Here is a 12,966-nt window from a genome sequence, read left to right as displayed (position 1 = left end):
CCATCCTGTCCAAATGTCTCACCTACAGAATCCTGAGAAGTAAAATGGTTGTTGTTTTAAGCTTCTGCATTGTTAGACAGGGTTCTCCAGACAAGAAGAACCACCAACAGGATATGCATGTATGTATAAAATATTTATTTATTTGATTACTAATTTATTTATTTATCATAAGAAATTAGCTCATGCAGTTATGGAAACTGACAAGTCCCAAGATTTACAAGGTGAGTCGGCCAGCTGCAGACCCAGGAGGGATGATGGGGTAGTTCCAGTCTGGGTCCAACGGCCTGAAAACCAGGAGTACTGACAGTGTAGTTCCAGTCCAAAGGCCAGGAAACTCAAGACCCAGAAAGATCAATGTTTCCATTTGAGTCCAAAGGCAAGAAAAAGCCGATGTCACAGTTCCCCGGTAGTTAAGCAGAAGGAATTCCCTCTAACTCAGGGTAAGTCAGCCTTTTTGTTCTATTCAGGTTTTCAGCTGATGGGATGAGGCCCACACACATCAGGGAGGGCAATTTGCTTTACTCAGTCTGCTAATAAAAACAAAACATCCTCACAGAAACACTCAGAATAACATTTGACCAAATACCTAGGCACCCCATGACCCAGTCAAGCTGGCACATAAAATTAACCATCACGACTTCTAAGCTTTTGGCTGGTTTGTTGTACACCAACAGGTGACAAAAAAATATGTGCTCCTTATACGATAGGGTACAGGACTGACCTATACAATACTGAATCAAGTCTACTCCTTGTATACTATGACCCACTTCAAGAAATGACATTATCATTCAATAGGACCTGAATCCAAAATTTAGGATTATCCTAGAATAAGAGTTTTCCTCCTTTACACTTGATCATTAATACTTTATAATTCCACCTCCTCGTTAATTTCATAAGGCTCTTTAACCTCACTGCCACTGCCCTTGATAGGACAAAAATGGCAAATACCTGGGATTGTGCTGTCACTCCCCCCTTCAATGACCATGGCCAATCCATCAGGCCTCGGTTTTCAGTTCACCAGGAAAGTGGCCACATAATTCTCCTCAACTCCTCACTGAAGGCATTTATGACAAATGGGTCACACGGTGTGCAGCCTGATTGCTATCCCTGTTCTAGACCCTACTGTATTAAAGCAAAGCCATTTGCTGGTTACACCAACCTCCCCTCCCATTACCCCAATCAGTTTATCTACCACCTTCTAGAAGGATTACCAAATTAATCTTTCTAACATGCATTTGAAGTTGTCTGGGTTGCCAACCTGCACTCACCCAAGACTCAGAGGTTTTCGGATGTGTTAGATTGTTTGCAAAGATGGCTCCAATTCTCTGCCCTTCCCAAATCCATATCCCTTGTGATGTGACTTTTCAGCTCCTCCCATCAAGAAGATAAAGTCTGTTTCCTCATCCTTGAATCCTAGGGGCTTGGTGACTTGCTTTGAACAGGAGAGGTAACATGGTGGAGACTCTGAGCCTCAGCTTCATGAGGCTGTGAGCATGTGCCCTCTCTTGGAGCCGTGCCACTGGCATAAGAACAAACCTGAGCTCGCCTGCTGTGGAGGAAATGACATGGAGTGGGGCCACATCCCTCAATCTAAGCTCCCCCCCCCCCCAGATATGTTAAAGGGCACAGCCAAGCTCAACAAAGCCACCTGACTACCCACAGCTGAGCATAGGTAGATTATCATTATACACCAAGCCATAGCCACTCAGGTGACCCAAAGCTGAGGTTTTGTGGTTGGTTGTTACATAGAATCTCACAGCCATAGGTAATTGATACAAGGTTTATATGAAGGACCTGTGAGCAGGTCCATCACAGCTCTATTTGCATGAGAAACGAAACAAATACTACAGGAGAACTCATCCAACTGAGTCAAGGAACCAAATAAACCAAATATAAGAATCAGCAAATCTATAGGTGGCTATTGTAGGAAGCGCTTTATTAAGAACACAAGGGGGCACCTGCCAACCCAACGATGCTGATGCTAGCACTTTCATTACAGGTGGGAGACAAAGCCTGCATCAGCACCGGAGTATACTCAGAATCTTCAAAGGCTGTTTGGCAGCATCAGAGGCCTCGGCAGCTGACATCCCTGCAGGGAACTGAAGCAGGGAATATGGCAGACACCACATGGTCACTAAGAGGATTGTGATTGTGAGAACATTGGAGACGCCTCTGAGAAACTGTCAGAAATAAAACAAGGCACCCTGAAAGGTCCTGCCGAAGAAAGAATGCTTCGTGATAATCTTTTTGACTCTATCTTACTCCACCACCTGGTGTGGATTGGGAAAAATGACTCATAAAAGTCTGAAATTGTTCAGTAATTCTCCTTTGCTCTCCAAAAAGCAAAGAACAAAAAAAAACTGGTTAACACCGAAAGACAGGTTTATTCATCTCTCACCCCACATGGATGTAAAACAACCTTCTCACACACACAATGTTCACCTGTGTCTTTTCTATCTCTCCTTACTCTCCCACACCTCTTAGATCATGTGGTTTCTCATTCCCTGCCACAGCGACTAGAGAAGTGAATTCCTCTGTTTCTAAAAGAGCATCTCACAAGCCCCACAGTTGACCTCCTTCTAGGACATAGGATTTTATGCAGAGAGTAGAAGCTATAGTTCTTTTCTTCAAGCTACAGTATAAACAAGGGTATGGTGGTCCCTTCCCTTCATCGGCAGCAATAAACTTGCATTGTAGAATGCAAAAAAATGGCCATAAATTCATTGCAGGTCCTACCCTTAAAAGAGAAGTCTATTTCTCCACCCCTTGAATCTGGGCTTGGTCATGTGACTTGTTTTGGCCAATGGGACCTAAGCAAATATAATGCAAAGAGAGGCTTGAAAAGAGCTTGCATATTGAGGCCTGCTCTTTCTCTGCTGTTCTTGGAACTCAGAGAGAGCAGTTTGAATGAGCTCAAGCTAGCTTCCTGGAGAGGCCAAATGAGAGAAAAACATAGCACCTGAGGCTTCAGCCCACCAGCCTCCAGATATGTGAGTGAGGTCATCCTGCCCAACCAGCAGCCAGGGGCAGCTGCTGCATGAGTGGGAACTTAGGCAAGACAGGCTGAAGAATGGCCCAGTCTAGCCCAGCCCAAATTGCCAACCCACAAAATTGTGAGCAAATAAATGTTGGTGTAAGCTGCTAAGTTTTGGAACAGCTTATTTACGCAGCAAAGGCTAATGGGCACATCACTAAAAATAAGGTATAGGATGTCAGAGGTGAATGTGCAGTGGGGAACCATAACATCTCCTCGTATGAGATGAGCCTCCCAAACCACAGCAAATTGTAAAGGGGATAGGATGGAAGAATTTATTTCTGTCTCTATCATCAGAATCTGATGTTAAAAGCCCATGGAGAAAGTAAAACAAAACAAACAACAAAAAAATACAAAGTAAAATCAAAACAACAGATCCTCTCAAATCTTAGAAAATGAAACAGGTATATTTTTCTGAAAAGAGTAGTTCTGCTTATGTAAACTAGGTAGCTGGCCATGTGTTTTTCTTCTCTTTGGTTTAAAAAAAATCAGATCCAAGTTTAAGTCCTACCTCTAACAAATGACTAGGACTTCTCAGAATTCAACATACTGTTCATTTACTTATTTGGGAGGGGGGCATATTTTCCACAGTGTATTTTTCCACAGAGTATACAAACTGTTACTTCTATTCCACTTCATTTTCAGCTTTTTTCTAATATATTTGTCTTAAAACATTCCAAATGCCTTTTGAATGAAGACTTGACACACGTAACATTTACTTATTGATTTGTTCTATTTTGACTCAAAGGCACACCTTAAATTGAGGGGACCACAATGTCCATTCTTCCTTGTTTTCTGCTTCTACTTTTTCCCCCGTGGCCATGGATAGAGTCACAGGAAGGGAGGAGGAAGTGGGAAATAGAGGTGGTAAAACATTTTGCAATTTTCCAAGAACTAGATATAATCCAGGAGATGTGCATTTTCTATTGAAATAATTTTCTCCATAACAATATACACTCTTATTAGAACTGTATTTTTACTGACAGAGCCCAGAGTTGCTTCACTCAGCCTCCTGCACATAGAAGGAAAAACAAACCAAAAAAACAAAAAACAAAAGAAAAAGCACAAAATACACTCATCACTGTGATATAAATATGCTTTGATTTGCTCAGTCTCTTATTTATTTTTCTTTTGAGATCCACAGCCTTCCTGGACACTTCCAAACGATTCTGGGACTAACTGCATTTGCATGAAGTTCTTTGAATTTTGATCTATGTCTTTAATCAGGCACATTGCTTTGAATACATTAGTTTGAATGGTAGAGTCAAATGGCTACTGTTTTTTCTGTAATGTGAGTAAATAAATTAATAGGATTTAGGGATTAGCTTGAATGTCTTCTTCTGTGTGACCTAGACAATAGAGTGTCTTATCATAACTGCATTCCTGACAATAAAGCATATAGTGTTTCCCAGTGAGTCAAAACAATAGCGATATAAATACAAAACATATTACTCATGTCTGCTGTGTACTTAGTTGTCCATTATTAATATTAATCATCTTTGCTTTCTTCCAGGGAGCTTAAAGTCCCATATATTTTACAATCAAAACTGTCAAGAGCCTCAGCGCCATTTTGTGGCAGCGAGACCCGCAAATAAATGGGAGAGCCGGGGCTGTTGCGGGAGGAGGAGCGCGGGCGCCGGCGGCAGCGGGGTCGGGCGGCCTGGGCAGCGAGCGGGTAGTGCGGGGTCAGCCTACGTGACTGGGAGGCACCGGCGCGGCCTCCGTCAGGAGAGGATTCAAGATGACCAACGAGGAACCTCTTCCTAAAAAGGTTCGACTGAGTGAAACAGACTTCAAAGTTATGGCACGAGATGAATTCATTCTCAGGTGGAAACAATACGAAGCGTATGTACAAGCTTTGGAGGGCAAGTACACAGATCTTAACTCTAATGATGTAACTGGCTTAAGGGAATCTGAAGAAAAACTAAAGCAACAACAGCAAGAGTCTGCACGCAGGGAAAACATTATTGTAATGCAACTAGCAACCAAGGAGCAAGAGCTGCAAGAGTGTACTACTCAAATCCAGTACCTCAAGCAAGTCCAGTGCCCAGCATTGCCCAGCTGAGATCAACAATGGTAGACCCAGAAATCAACTTGTTTTCCCTAAAAATGAAAGGTGAACTGGAACAGACTAAAGACAAACTGGAACAAGCCCACAAATCATACTCCCCAGTCAAGACTTCCCTGACAGTCCCATTGCGAGAAAGCTGTGGTGGGACAGCCAAGGACTCGTTTCCACACCAAGACTCAGACTTTTTGAGCCAAAAAGCCACATTCTTATACTATCCAGCTTGTAATGGTTAATGTAAAACTTACCAGATGAACCTTGTGTTTCAGCTTCTTTCTCTTCCCCCTCCCCTTGCTTCAGAGGCCTGATGGCGTCGGACTATTCCGAAGAAGTGGCCACCTCCAAAAAATTCCCCTTCTGGGACATGTAGACACTTGAGAAGTGTTTCTGTTTGAAGAAAATAGAGGGAGAAACAGAAGTCTTAAGTCTGTGGCACACTGTGTCTTCAGACAGTTTGGAGGAATGAAAACCTAGAGATTTAAAATCATGGACTGAACATGTAAAATTCCAGTAAATGTAAAGATGGCATATGCGTCGCTCTTAACATTGAGCATAGTGACTTAGAGACACTGTATATCAGTTTTGCCAATAAGACTGTGGACTTCGTGATTGTTGTTGAACTTCTGGGTCAAACTCACATGAGGTGAATTTTGCCTTTAAAGGGTTTATTTTCTAAGAACCAACTTAATAGTCATGAGAGAATCAAATAATAGATGTCAGTACAAGTAGTTCTTATATTTAACCATTTAGTTTGGGGCTCCATATTACTTGATTGAGCCTTAAATCAATGTGGTTTTACTCAATGGTTTGTTCTTTGAATGGTTGCTAATACTGTAGATAATCTTATTGAGGACTGTACGAATAATGAAGGTGTGGTATCAAACTTCAGGTCTAAACTGTTTGAAGCATTATAAACATTCATTTCACAACTAGATTGTATAAGGATATTAGCTGTGATGAGACTCACTGCATTATTTTTTTCAGTAGTGAAATTTATTAAATCCCCATTCCATTCAACAGGCACATGTTGAAAGAGCATTGTCATTGGTGTTAATGGGGGAATGTGTTCCTTCATTGTATTTGGGCCTTTTGTATTGCACTCTTGATATTAAATTAAATGTGCCTTGAAAAAAAAAAACACTGTCAAGAATTATAACACTACTCTATGTGATCTCTATAAAAGGAGACATAAATGCCAATCAAAAGGGCCATTGGTTGCTTCATTTATATGCAAAGTGCTCCTGTCCATAAATTACATTAATAGTTTATATTCTCCATACCTTGTCACAGAAGGAGCTCAAAGCATGTTTGATCCTTTCATTCTGGTGACCTCTGCTTTAGGAGGAAGCAACCCTGGCAGGTCCGGGGATGCCCTTTGCCTCATACACTCCCAAAGAGAACAGGCCACCCTCTGCCTTTTTCCTAGATAGTCCCAGATTCAGGGTCCTGATGCACGAGGGAGTGACAGGGACCCTGTGTGACTCAGGTGACACATCTAGGTCACTGTCACCATCCTGTCCACCAAGTTGGAGCTCTTTGGGGCCACGGTTCTTGCTTCTCTTTACTTTGTCAGGGAAAGAAAAATGCCAAATGCAACATCCATTGAAATGTCATCATCGGCACATCTCAGAGCAGACTTCTTTTGAACTTCAGGAATAATACACCTGATGATGGGGTCCAGGGCATTCCAGCCGGATACCAACTTGTATTCGTTAGTGAATAATATTTCAGCAAAATTCAAGAGTATATCCAATTTAGAGCGTCCTTTATTAATCCATTTTGAAATGCCACTATTTTATTCCAAACACCTCTGGAGAATGTGTCAACAAGCACAAGGCAGAAGTGCCCAGTCAAGTGCCCAGTCGACTACCTGATAACATGTGAAGTAACTGTCTTCCTGCTTTCTTCCCATTTTCTAAGATATCTATTATCTGAATTGTGAACACTGAACCACGTGGGGGGAAAGCCACCTTCCTCCCGACTTGACCTACAGGTCAACCCCTTCAGATAACAAACAACAGAGGAACGATCAGGCAGGTACCCAGAGGTTCACTGTCAGAGCCGTGTCTGTTCTCTTGGGCATCCCCCACGATTTCTCCTTTTTCTGTTCTGATAACTCCCCGGCTCTCATTGGAGGCAGAAGCAGCACTGTTAGAGCAGAATTTAATATCCATACTGGGTGGCGCCGTTACTTTATAGATGAGAAGGGGGAATAAGGGACTGTGTTTGGAGGCTGCTGGTTTATTGTTGATTTTTTCAAATCAAGAAACAGTTTTAAACCATTATGTTTATTTAACTTGTTCACTAATTAAATTATCATAAAGTGTCTATATTCTTGGCACTGCCCTTGAGACCTAAGGACCAAAGGAAATAAGAATAATCACTGCCATGTCTTATGTTTTATAAGGGGAGTTGCTCATTAATTTACTCAAATATTTATTGAGTCTATACTATGTGCTGGGCACTCTTTCAGTTTTGGAAAAAAAGCAATGAATAAAACAGACAGAAATCCTTCCCTTAATGGAAGCTTACAATTTAAGGACAGGAGTAGTAAAAAAACAGAATAAATAAGTAAAACATACAGTATGTAAATGGTGTCAAGTTCTATTGAGAAAAAGAAAGCAGGGAAGGGATTAGGGTATGGGTTTTCATTTTGCAGAAGAAAATATTTGGGTCAAGAACCCAAGGTGTTGAGGAAGTGAGACACATGCATAACCAAGGGAAGAGCATTACAAACAGAATGTGAACGCCAAGCCCTGAGAGGGAACATGCCCGGTGTGATACAGAAACAGCCCAGCTTTTATATTCCAAAGATGGCCACCACAATATTCCCCTCCCCCACGACCTTCCAGAGCCTTGCCATCCCTGCCCTCTATCAAGAGTCTATGTCTCCTCCCCTTGAGCCTAAGCAGGACCTTGTGGTTGCCCTGACTTGTAGTGTACGGCAAGTATGACAGAAGAGATGCTAGGTGACCTCCAGGCTTGGTCATAAAAGGCAGAACAGCTTCTTCTCCGCTCTCTTTCTCGGGATGTTTACCTTTGGGACCAGCCACCATGCTGTGAGGAAGCCCAGGCCACACAGAGGCCCACATGGAGAGGGACAGAGGCTGAGCTTCCAGCTGTCTGCACAGCCACATGAGAAGCAGAAGCACGTGCTCCAGCCCCCAGGGTTGAGCCCAGTCAACTGACACCGTGTACAGCAGCACTGAGCCTTCTCACATAACCCCAGGGTTATGAGCAAAATGAATGATTTTTGTCACCTTCAACCACTCAGTTTTGGGGTAGTCAGAAGGCTAAGTGACCAAAACAAGTGAGGAAGGCCTTGGATTAGGAGACAGTTAAGGGGTGGGGCCGGTCCTTGAGGGTTTTACACACCATTGCAAATTCTTTGCCTTTAACACTAATGGGAAAGCCACCTGCAACAAGTAAATGCTGGTCACTGTCTGGGACCGGGGTGTCATCAAGAAGACAGCCTCCAGCAAGCACATGTCTCCTGCCCTCAGGCAGAGATTCTTTCGAAGACAGGGAGCCTTCCTTCCACTTTCCACAGGCAACATTTTGCGCTCACGGTGACAAACTCACTCAGAGACTGATCTGACCAGCCCATTTCCTGTCACAAAATTGTAATAGTCGCCTGTATGGTAAGCACACACCCTTGGGATGCTGGCCGGCACTGCCCCGTGTCACTGGGAGAATTCAACTTCCATGCACGTTTAGGTTTCAGCCAACTTAGACCCATAGATGCCCAAAAGGGGTGAGATACAGTGTGCTTTCCATGGAGGCTTTTGGACATTGTTTTCCCTCTGGCTCAACAGGCCTCTTGTTGGCTGACTGTGGGGGACTGCAGCGTGGCCCACCTGGCACGGAGACATTTGCTGCAACGTCGGGGAAGACAGGCAAGCGCGGTCCATGCAGGAAAGTGTTTTTCAATGCTGAGAGGCTCAGAAAGATGAGCATTGAAGGAATCCATCCCTTATTTAAAAACTGAAGCATAGTTGATTTACAATACTGTGTTAGTTTCATAAAAGAATCCATCCTTGTTGACATTTTAAATAGGTTAATGCACCAATGTGAAGTGCAGTATCTGCTCCCTTTGGGGCTGAGATTATAGAAGTGCTCAGTCTGGAAGTTTGTAAAACTGGACAGCCTTCCAAACACGGGGCAGATAAAGCCCCATGATGATGGTGGCCACGGTGAGTCTGGAGGGAGACAGGTCACCACTCCTGAGTCACACAGGGGCTAGAATCCTGTCCAACCCCTCTGGGGACAACGCTGAGGACTCCACACTGAGGTCCGGGAAGAGCCAGTACCAACACTCTTCTACTGAGTTGTTGAGTTTGTTGAGGCAACTGCTAACAGTGATCAATTTCCACACATTACATCCTGTTCCTAGGCAGGTTCAAAGGGAATTTGGGTAGGTGGATGAGAAACAGAATTCAACAAAATACCCTTTAGATTAGGCCCAGTCAGGAAGAAATAACTTCTGTTCTTGCTGTGTTGTTTCGTGTTAACCAATTCAGGATGGTAGGATGTGAGATGCTGAATAGCATTTTGGGTAAATGTCTTAGGAGAGTTGCCTTGAGAACCTTAATATTCTCAACCACACTGGCGTGAAGGCAGGTTGTGCTGGCACTGAAAGGCCTGCCAGACAATTAAAAGAAAGATGACACACGTTTCAGTTTGGCATTTGTCCTCATAAATTTGAAATCATGTCATTTCATCAGAAGGCTATTAAGCCTTTCTTAAGACAATCCAGTCAAAGAAAGTGAGAACTAGAGGGTGCCTTTCTGATGTTCTCCTCATTTCATAGGTTGAGAACCCTGAGTCCCAGAACAGATAAATGGCTTGTTCAAGGCCCTCAGCTGTTTGGAAGTCAACAGTCATACAGTTCAAGTCCTAGGGTTTGGGCCCTTTAACATCATTGCATTTGCTGATAACACAAGCCAGTAACTGCGATACCACCTGGTATACAAAAGGCACTCAATAACAGTGGCCTCCCCCCATCAGGCTGTGAGATCTTCGATGGCACAGTGAGGTCTCATTTATGCTTAACTCCCCAATGCCTTCCCTATAATAAGGGCTCATTTTTAATAGATAAATGTACAAACACTGGATTCCTACCACACTCAAAATGTTCATTGTTTCTTATTGCTGAAACACCAATTTATTATTTATTGATTGCCTGCTCTTCTTCATTCATTCAATAGATGTGGTTGTGCATCTTCTATGTGCTCAGTGTGGTGGATACAGGAATGAGCAAAGCAGAAGGACTCCCAGGCCTAGTGGAGCTGACACTCCTGTGACTGTGTCCAGCTATAGCTAAGCAGCCAAAACAGTCAACTTGCCTTGACACACCTGACTCACAGGCCAATCAGATGAGGCCAGCGTACATACCTAGAAAAGCCAGACAGCTGTTCAAGACAGAACAGTGTCAGTGGGTTCAGATAATAAGTTATATGGCTGTTCAAAGGACGGAAGGTTTGGTGTGGCCAAAACAGTCTTAGGAGACCCCAAGGACAGTTTGGAGCAGTTTCTTGAGAACATAGTAGGATCTGAAAGAGCAGAGAGATGAGGAAGGGGATGACACGCCAGGGAGGTGGAGGAAGAGGCAGGAACAACATGAGTGAGATTAATGGGCCAGGAATGACTCTAGTCAAGCCAGATCCTAGGCCAGAGAAGGTGAAGCTAAGTAGAAAAGGCAGGGCCAGATGGTGAAGGCACCAGTCATGGAAAAACCCAAAGAGAAAACAATATCTTTCATCTGCACTTTGAAAAATCTGCTGGGAAGTGAATGACAGGTCATTTGCAGGTGTATAAGTATTTCAACGTGTTTCTGTCCAGATTGAAGGTACACGGGAAACTTACTCCTCCATTATCTTTCCACCAACTTCAGATCGACACTTCTTCAGGTAAGGAAACCCACAAAAATATAGTAAGAAGAATTAGAGTGGATTGTCAAAATGTGAGAGAGTAAACGCTCACTTTCTTAGAACATACCCCAGCTGTTCATATTTCACAATTAATGTTCCATTGCTAATACTTTAGAAAATGGATTTCAAGTATGTGCTTTCACTTGTCCATCTACTTGTGGATCTCTCTAAGTTGAGTCCAGAGCACAAACAAAACAAAAGTGAACTAGACGTTTAAAAGTAGAGATAGATATGTATTTTATTGTACATATGTCTGTGCCATGGCTACAGGCCAAACTTCAGATTAAGAGCTGTGAATGAGGTTGGGGGAAGGGGCCAATGAACAGGTCTGTAGATGAAATATCTAAGTCTTAAATTAACCACTTTGACAAATCAGTTGTCCTACCATAAAGTTAGGGGTTCTGTCTAATTAGTAGATCAAATGCACTATTGGCCTCAATTATTGGCCTCCCTCTATCAACACACGTGGCCCTCGAACTTTGGGGTCTCTTCCTGCTCTGACACCAGGCCAGCTTTGTGACTTGCTTTGGCCAACAGAATGTGGCAGAGTGAAGCCCTACTAGTTCTAAGCCTAGAACTCAAGAGCCTTTGTGTGTTTCTTCTCTGTTTCTTGGAGCTCTGCCAAGTCTCGATCTGAACATACTGTAGGAGGAGAGACCCACGGAGCAGAGCCCAATTGTCCAGGCTTGGCCCCCTTAGGTCAGTCAACAGCCAGGTGACCCCCGGCCATGTGAGAACCTGGCCAAGATTAGCAGAACCACCTCCCCAAGGCACAGCTGAGCCCCAGAGGCATGAGTAAGCCCAGCCTATACCAGAAGTACTGTCCAGCTGACCCTCAGACTCAAGAGGGTCCAGTAATAAAGGCTTGCTGTTTTAATGCACTGAGCTTTAGTGGATTGTTGAATAGTAATAGCTCTCTGATAGAGACTAGTTCCTGGCTATATATTAGAGTCTTCTGAGAGTTTTAAAATATACCAATCCTTGCACCCCTTGTCTCTATGCTGTGATTCTGTTTAATCCACCTAGATATTACTTTATTTTGTTCTGTTTAATTTTCTCAGGTTTCTAACATGCAGCCAGAGTCAAAACTTTCTGGCTAGAAATAAATACGCCTCTTCCTGCCCTGATTTCTCCAAATATTAAAATTCTAGGTGAGTGGGCCTTTGTTGTCTTAGGTCTGGATAACACTAAAGTGTGTGTGCTTTTGCACATGTATCACTGAGAACAAGACAAATCTGTCTTCCTACATGAAAAATGGTCCTCTATATGTCCATCAGTTTGTTCAGGCAAGAAGACAGTGATTTCTGTCCCAGTAGCCAATATCCAGGACTATCACTTATGGGATGGTTGAGAGAATTTATCCCCCGAAGGCCCTCCTACCTTTCCTCTGGAAGCTGGCTGAAACAGATATAAAGCCTTTTGCTACTTAATATTTAGGTTAGGCTATGAATCTGACAAAACCAGGAACAAAGGGGAGGTGACATCTGTAGATCGCTGGGGAGTGAGGGAGGGACTTTCAGAAACGGTAGGACTGTTTTTACATTCTAATTAAGGATGCATCAGAGAGCTGGCTTGTGAGAGTAAGCGACCAACTTGGAGGAGGGAACTTGATAAAGAGCATTTTATTTAAGAGTAAGAAGATCTACCTGGTGGATTCATTGGGTCCCCATCCCAATCCCCTTTCCTGGGCAGGTGTACCACCTCTCCCAACTGTGTCAGTGTTGGCTGCCAGTGACTCATACCTTCCCCCTTTGCCAGAGAATGGCCTTCAGCAGACAGAAGCCATGTGACTGGAAATGCCTGGGAGGTTATGCCCTCCCTCTTCTGACCTGGAGGCAACCTGCAGCTGGCTAGTGACTGATGGACACAGGCTACAGAAGCTTCCTCAGACAGAACAGCCCTCTGGTGCCATTCACATTCTAGAACTCCCATGG

The 12,966-nt window shown here is 43.5% G+C and overlaps 1 long non-coding RNA gene and 1 pseudogene across 4 annotated transcripts in view; one reads left to right on the top strand and one right to left on the bottom strand.

The window, feature by feature from the left end:
• The window catches only part of LOC117203899 (uncharacterized), a 398,345-nt gene that overhangs the window by 377,661 nt on the left and 7,718 nt on the right, over positions 1-12,966 (bottom strand). For all 4 annotated transcript variants that reach the window (XR_007472136.1, XR_007472133.1, XR_007472134.1 and 1 more), the window contains exon 2: positions 5,351-5,489. This is a non-coding gene — a long non-coding RNA (uncharacterized LOC117203899). The remainder of the gene's footprint in view (positions 1-5,350; positions 5,490-12,966) is intronic.
• LOC101281262 (pre-mRNA-splicing regulator WTAP-like) lies at positions 4,622-6,240 on the top strand (annotated as a pseudogene).

Source organism: Orcinus orca, chromosome 16, assembly GCF_937001465.1.
Source record: "Orcinus orca chromosome 16, mOrcOrc1.1, whole genome shotgun sequence".
Lineage (NCBI taxonomy): Eukaryota > Metazoa > Chordata > Mammalia > Artiodactyla > Delphinidae > Orcinus > Orcinus orca.
This window is presented reverse-complemented; position numbering and strand designations above follow the sequence as displayed.